An 8,812-nucleotide genomic window follows, 5' to 3' on the forward strand; every position below is an offset into this window, starting at 1 on the left:
TGTGTCACCATGGTAGTGGTGGTGATGTGCAGTTAGTCGATTCCAAATCATAGTGACACTGTATAGGGTTTCCAAGGCTATAAATTTTTACAAGAGCAGAAAGCCATATCTTTCTTCTGCAGAACTGCTGGTGGATTTGAACTGTTGATCTTACAGTTAGCAGTTCAATGTGTAACCCACTCCACTACCAGATCCCCTTTTTGTATCATTGTAAAGTGTCACTGAGTTGGTTCCTACCCACTTATGTTGTTGTTGTTAAGTGTCATTGAGTCGGTTCTGAGCCATAATGACCCTGTATAGGGTTTCTGAGGAGCAACTGGTGAGCTTGAACCTTCAACCTTGCAGTTCAAACAACTTTGCAGTCCGACATATTAGCCCACAGTGCTACATCAAGATATAGGGTTTATTAGGAACAGCTGGTGGGTTTGAGCAGCTGACCTTTCAGTGAGCAGTCCTGTGCTTATCCTATAGCACATCAGGGATCATAGCTATTACAAATTGTCTATGTGCAAAGAGCAATTTTTATTCCTTCGATAAATATATGCCTATTTTTTGGTCAAAATTGTATCGCCTAGTATTCTATTGAAGTTCAGTTATTTTTATAGCACAATAATATTATGAATGCCCTTGTAAACAACTTTTTGTGATATGTTCTATCGTTTCTCTACTGAAGGCAATTCAGGAAGGAAATAGGCATCTATAATTTTGATTAATCCTTTTTACCCCCCTAACATGTTTTACTAATGCTGATTCATGCATTAATGTGTAAATTCTTCATCCCAGACAAATTTGCTCTTGTTCGATTGATTTTTGTTGCTCTGGTGGATTAAAAATAGCTTTTAGAAAATGGACAACAGAGAGCAAGAACCAGAAATGGGATCAATGAAAGAAAAGAAACAAGTGTGGTAAGCCCTATGAATGTTTTGAGTTTCTTCCTGAAAGTACAGTCAAGGTTCAGCACTACTCACAGTAGTCAAAAGATGAAAACAACCTCAGTATCCTTCAATCAATGAATGGATAAACACAATGAAGTACACAATTGCAATAAAATATTACTTCTCCACAAAGAGAAATGGGGTCCTAATACATATGGTAACATAAATGAATCTTAAAAACATCATGCTGAGTGGAATTCACTAGCCACAAAAGGACAAATATTGTATTTTTCAAATATTTCAAATATGGAAACAGACGAATGTTTACAGATTTAAGTTTATTAATGGTTAAGAGAACAGGGAAGGAGAAGGAAGATAAGATGACTCATTGCCTAGAAGACACTAAGCATCTGTTAAGGACAATGGGAAAAGTTAGAAATGGATAATTGTCTTATATGAGAGGGTTTCAAAAGTTTGTGGAAAAATTCCATTATCCTTTGATTCTATTTTCCCTGTAAGTTTTTGAAGTACCCTCATACATTTTAGCAATAATTAATATCAATAAATTATACATGTTAAGAGAGTTGAAATAAAAAATATTTTATATTCATATTTACCAAAATAAAAAGTAGCATTTTAAAAACTATTAAGTATAATTTAGCCACTGGAAAAAGAAAAGATAAAACAAAAAATCTAATGTAAGGAGAATGGACACAGCCAAGCAGGCAGTTTTAATGAACTGATGATTAAGGGATTGGTGCTCACTATGCAGGGCTAAAGCAGTACAGATACATGAGTCAGAGTACCCAAGGATTTCATTAGAGATCACAGAATAGACGATCAATAGTGGCAGGGTAAACTTGTCCTAGATTAGAGGCTACTCCAGACCTGTTCTGAGAACATGAAACACCAGACATGAAATGATAAACTGTATCCAGAAACAACTTAAATGTCAACACTCTTTAAAGGAAGATAACCAAACACAGATTTTTAACCCCACAAAATTCAAAATATTTGTTACACAATTACTTGATACACAAAGAAGTATAGAAATATGTTTCATAATATAGAGAAAAAGTTATCAATAATAATGAATCTCTAAATGACAGAAATGATAGAATTAAAAAAAAAAGATTTTTGAAAAGCTAATGGGAACATGTTCATTTAACGGAATATATAAACATGTTAAGCATGGAATGGAGCCTATTAAAAATATTTATTTTCTAAAAATGAATTTCAAAAACATTGACAGCAAAGTAGATCATTTAAGCAATATATTTTATAAAATAGAAGGATTATTTTTTAAAAGAGACTACATATTTTGAGAATATGACAAAAATTATAAAAAGGTAAAGTTATACAAAAGCAAAATAATACTACCTGGCTTTATATAATTGTTTGTACTTGCCTTTTATTATACACATTAAATTTTAGTTTCCTTTAATTCAAAAAATATATGTGTAAATGACTTTTTATTTGATATAATTTCACTTTTTAAATTTAGTCAATTTACCTAGTAATTCATATTTCAAAGAAAACTTTAATGAAATTGTAATTCTTTTACCTCTTCATTAGTTTGGTGTTTTCAGTAATGTTGTGATATTTAATTATTATTGCTTTATTATACTTGGCTTGGCGTCTTGGTGTGAAACTATAGGGTAAGCACTAGACTGCTAACCTGAAGGCCAATGGTACAGATACACCAGCTGCTACTTAGAAACCTTTTATGAGGTGGCTGGCTATGAGTCAGAACCGACTGAGCAGCATCTAACAACAACATTTTGCTTAGTTTTCCTTTTTCAAATTCGTGAAACTGGACTCCACAGGTCACTTACAAACTAACTTTCCCTCTTGCTTAAATTTAATAGTTTGATTCTTAAGTCCTTAAGGAGTCCTGGTGTGGTGCTGTGGGTTAATGCACCATACTGCAAAGCCGTTTGGACTGCAAGGTCGGCAGTTCAAGCTCACCAGCTGCTCCTTGGAAACCCTATACAGGGTTGCTATGGGTCAGAATCGACTCGACAGCACTTGAAGGCCACATTTCGCCCTTCAAGCAGTGCTTTAAGTTCTTCTGAAAAAACATAGTGTTTTTATTATTCTGAATTCCAATTAATTATAATTTCTATAACAACTTTGTATTTATTAAATTCATTATTTTTAAGGCTCTTTACATGTTACTTCCATGAGTTAGGGGCCACTTCTATGGCTGCTAACAAGTCATTTATGTGTATGGAGCACTTTAGGTATTTTTTAAACATTATATTTTATTTCAATTTAATTGAAGTGCCCACAGCTGATATTTCGAAATATTTTAGCTATTATGTAGTAATGAGTATATTTTATTACCATGTAGAAGTGCTCTTCATCATAAATTTTTTCTTAAAGTGTATTAACAATGGTAAATTTATGGTAACTTTAATACCATAAATTAGCTTCTTCTAGTTATAATTTGTCTGACAAATGCTCCAGTATTTATTTTTAACTTTCGTGAATGTATGCATTTGATTTATCTTATTTCAGTATAATCCATTGCTTAATATGACCTTTCTAGCTATAGTCCTCCTGGTGTGATGCTATAGGATACACGTTGAACTTGTTTGAATAGCAAGGTTGGTAGTTCAAACTTACCACCTGTCCCTAAGAAACTTATACAGAGGATCACTATGAGTCAGAATGGACTCAATAGCACTTACCAACAACAACAAAAATCCTAAACTCTAGTCCTATTTTTGTTGTCCTGTTTTGGAGTGAGTTGTCTGTTATGTTAATGAGACAGCAGTAAGATGAAATTTATCTTGATAGTCCCCACTTTACTAGAAGGTGTGACTCAATAGTTGCCTTGGGGATGTGGTCTGCAAATTAGTCCTCATCTTTGATACCTGGCTTATAACAAGAATTGACTTCCTGTTTAACCTCTTCCCTTAATAGGCAAATGGTCTTCTTCCTTTTTTCCTTTTTAATAAAGCTGGAGGCTGGGGTTACAGAACTGTCTAAGACTAGGCCTGGCCTGCATGACACATGCAGTAATGACCAATGTGTTCTCATCACATTTACATTAATGGTGCCCTAAATATGAGCAAAATGCCATAATTGTGGAATCCCCTCTTTCAAAATGAGGATGGTCAAAAGCTTAGTTTTTGCACTGAGTCATTCTGTAGGACACCGATGACTATTGCCCTTGACTCCTGACCCAGAATTTGGAGAGTTATCTTGGTGACTTGATTCCTCTTTTACTCCTTTGCTTGAGTAATCAAATAAGACCTCTTCTTTCTACCATTTTACATCTCCATAGTTGCACTGAGCAACTTTGGCAAAGATTGCTATTGCTCTAAATCCTGTATCTGTCTTGCCTCCATCTGACCTCCAGTTCTTGGGAGCTGATGGTCTATCTCCTGACTTCATTTACCAGCTTTAGCAGCCTTGTGAATCAACAGTCTGAATTGGCATGAGAAAAGAAAATTCTACAAGAATGAAATCTGAACTATGGATTTGGAACTTGTTAGCTTTCACAACCACATGATCCATTTCCTTGATAGTTCATGAGTTCTGTACTACATGGCAGCAAATTGCAGAACCATGAACATTAAGGAAAATTCTAAGGGAAGGAATGGTGGTTTGTATCAGGGATAATGGAGTAGTAGTAATTCTGGTGTTGTGCTTAAGCATTAGAGCACAAGGTCAGTTTGAACTGCAAGGTAGGTGGTTCAAACCCACTGGCTGCTCCTTGAAAACCCTACACAGGGTCACTCTGAGTCATATCTGACTTGATAACACTTAACAATAACATAGAATTTTGGAAAAGTCAGGCATTTAGGATATTCTTTAACTTCCACCTCATAGGGACAAATCTCATGGTGAGTCTTGTAAAAGAAATTATTCCTGCACTCATCTTTAGCACATTGCTAAAATATAATAAATAATTTTTAAAACCAGTCCATAGTCTCTTATTTGCTAAAAATATTTCATTTATTTTATCATATTGACATAAGACATAGTGTGGTACTGTAGAAAAACCACTAGACTAAAAGTTCAGTTCAAACGCATCAGCTGCTCCTCTGAAACCATATACAGGGCTGCTAAGAGTTGGAACTGACTGACTCGATGGCACTTAATCACACTAGCATTGACATGGTCAGAATTTTATGCTTTAGTTTTATCTAGTTCTTTAAAAAAAAAAAAAAACATTCTTTGTACTTTTATTCAATGTTTTTCTCTTAATCTAATTTAGTTTTGTCTTTAAAATTATTAGAAATTATATAATGCATTATTGTATACTATTTCTGGAGAGCCCAGTGGTTCTGTTGGATAAGCACTGGACTGTATTAACAACAGGATTGGTGGTTCAAGACCGCAACCATTTCTTAAGAGAAAAATTCTACTTTCTACTCCTGCAAAGACTCACAGTCTTGTACAGGTTGTGCAGAGTCACTTTTTGTCAGAACTGACTCAACGATGTTTAGCAACAACATATATATATATATATATATATATATATATCTCTCAAAAAATATATATATATATATCTTTGGACATATTGTCCGGAGGAAACAATCGCTGGAGAAGGATGTCATGCTGGGTAGGGTGGAGGGTCAGAGAAAAAGAGGAAGACCCCCAACGAGATGGATCAGCCAGGTGGCATCATTGATGGACTCAAGTGTGGCAGTGGTAGTGAGGTTGGCCCAGGATCGAACATTGTTTCGTTCTGCTGTGCATGGGGTCACTATGAGTCGATTCCGACTCGATGGCACCTGACAACAACAACAACAACATATATATATATATATATATATATATATAAAAAAAATATATATATATATGTGTGTGTGTGTGTGTGTGTCTATGTGTGTGTGTAACAACATATATACATATATCTCAGAAACCCTATACATGTTCCCTATGAGTCAGAACGGACTCAACAGCACTTAACAACAACAACTATACTATTGGAGTTTTTGTTGTGACACTGCAGGACAAGCACTGGACTGCTAACCACAAGGCCAGTACACTTGCCAGGCACTCCTCACTAACCCTGTACAAGCTCTGTATGAGTTGGACAAAACTGGAGCACACTTAACAACAGCAACATATATGTAATAACATGCGATATGAAAATTAACAGCACTTGAATAAGTGTATTTAATGTGCTATAATAGAACCCAATCCATAATTAATTTTCACAAAATATTTTAAAACATTAAAATGTAGATATTAAAATAATTGTTCTATGTATCTTTATTTATGTCAACAGTTCTACTCTGGATTGAATAAAATAAAATAAATACTAGCATAAAGTGTTTAAAATCTCTTGTGCAAGATATATTTATTAGGGAAAGTTTCGCTCTACCAAACTTCCTACTCATTTTATCAAGCTTTCTGTTGGTAGAATGATTATTTCAGCATATGTTTAACAAACTGATCTCTTTTAAATTATTCTTTTACTTATGAAAGAAAGACCACCTATTGGGCTTCTTCATACTTATTTCTATCTCTAAATGAACAATCATTTGATGTATAATTAAACTTGACTTAGATGCAAAAGACCTCCAATATAGAAAGTTAATGCAATGCAATTATCCATAATCTTAAGCAGAACTATTCTTATGTAAAGGGTCATATGGGACAAAATAGAGCAATACATTAAAAAACATAGTTCAGTGATTGTGAATAGTCTGTTTTTTGAAAACATCTATTAGGTATCTTTGGTTTCAGAGCTATAAGGAAAACACATTATGCTAATGACTGTGACCAAATTCTGTCTTCTATTAATAGCTATAGTTAAACATCCTAAGGTAACCCTATAAAAGAGCTAAATGTAAGTTGTTTGGGAAAATGTTATATAAATAAATACATCTCCTTCGCATTATTTTGTTATTTTGAAAAACGTGATTAATTAGACCAAAGAAGAAAAGAATGATTTAAAATAAGATGAGAAAATGTATACATAACTATCTGGTATAGGACAGATGTCAGAATTTCACAACTAAATATATTTTCTGTAGGGTTATATGTGTGTGCTTTCTCATTTTCATCCAAGTTTTCAGCATTTTACCAATATAATATTTTGTTTGCTCAATTTTATAAAATTCCCCTTTAATTCCAAAATCCACGTCTTTGGGGTTTACACTCTATCTGACTTGCTATTTTATGACTTGTTTGCCTGTGTTGTATTCGTTGCTGTTGTTAAGTGCTCTATATATAGTTGTTTATTATTCACAGCAACCTTGTATAGGCTTTCTAGGCTATAAATATTTACAGAAACAGAAAGCCTTGTCTGTCTCCTGCAGATAAGGTGGTGGGTTTGAACTGCCTACCTTGGACTTAGCAATTCAGTACTTTGTCCTAGATCTTAACCAGCACTCCTAGTTTTCAATTTTGTTGTTTTTGTTCTTAGGTGCCATGAAGTCAGTTTGGACTCATAGAAACCCTGCATAGGGTTTTCTAGAAGCAGCAGATAGGCTTGAACCTCCATCTTTGAGGTTCAAATTGACCTTGCAGTCCAGTGCTTACCCTAAAGCACCACTAAAATGTTCTGTTTGTTGTTTTGTTAAGTGTCATGAGTCGGTTTCCACTCATAGTGAATTTGTACAGGGTTTCCAAGAAACGGCTGGCGAGTTGGAGCCTCCAATCTTGCAGTTCAAACTGACCGAGTGCTTATCCTACAGCACCACTCCAGGATTATTTTGTTATTGTTAAGTGCTGTGGAGTCAGTTGCGACTCACAGCGACCCTGTATAGGATTTCTGAGCAGTGGCTGATGGGTTTGAACCACCAACCTTGCATCTCAAACTTTGGGGTTTAGTGCTTATCCTACATCACTACAACAGGACTGTTTCGTGTCCTGAAAATTTCTTCCCCAGGGATCATTTTTTTTTGTTGTCTCATGATAAATGTCTGGGGTACCACCTTAATTGATTATTGAAATCAATTGATTAAAGAATCTTTTCAAGCACTGATGAGAAGGAAATCATATGTGATTTTGTTGTTGAGTGCCATCAAATTGTTTCCGATTCATAGCGACATTGTATAGGATTTCCGAAGAATAGCTGGCCATACTTACCTTATTTCTTCATCTATATAAGGAAAAGTATAAAAACTTTCAAATGCTTTATTAGTCCTTAATTTTAACTTTAAATACCTGTTGCTGTTGCTGTTAAGAGCAGTGTAGTTGATTCCGAGTGGCGGTGGTGTGCCAGGGATCTTAAATAGGGTTTCTGAAGCTATAAATCTTTATGGGAACAGAAAGCCTCATTGTTCTCGATAGGAGGTCTGGTAGATTTGAACTGCTGACCTTGAGGGTAGCAGACTAACTGGTAACCACTATGCTATCAGAGCTCCTTGTTCTAACTCATAGTGACGCCGTTTAGGGTTTTCTGAGTAGCAGCTGGTGGGTTTGAACTGCCTACCATGTGGTTCGCAATCCATTGTTTATCCTACAGCATCATAAATTTGTTACAATTAATTTTTTTTAAAAGGTGAATAGTAACTTAAAGGAAGCACTGTGGCTCCATACCTAAGCACTGGACTGTGAACTACGAGGTCTGTGGTTTGAGCCTGCCAGTAGTTCTGTGAGAGGAAGATGTGTCTTTCTGCTCCCGTGAAGATTTAAAGCCTCGGAAACCCTATACAAAGTCACTTTGAGTCTGAACCAAAGCGAAGGCACTTAACAACCCCAAGAAGTAACTTAAAAGGTACCTCACTGACCACTAAAAACTGTTCTTTCTTTCGTTGAATTACTGTATTTTCCCCAGAATAGTCTTATTAATAAGGTCAATATCAATAGTGAAACTCATATTTATTCAGATCTTGTAGCCTTTATGGTTGATTTTAGTCTATATTAAAGGTTACATAATTGAAAATATTAATTAGAATCACTTAAGAAAAACTAGAAGTGGCAGCGTAAAAATAGAGACAAATTATCCACTTCATTATATGTAATGT

The sequence above is a fragment of the Chrysochloris asiatica genome, unplaced genomic scaffold (assembly GCF_000296735.1).
Source record: "Chrysochloris asiatica unplaced genomic scaffold, ChrAsi1.0 scaffold00022, whole genome shotgun sequence".
In the NCBI taxonomy this organism is placed as follows: Eukaryota; Metazoa; Chordata; class Mammalia; order Afrosoricida; family Chrysochloridae; genus Chrysochloris; species Chrysochloris asiatica.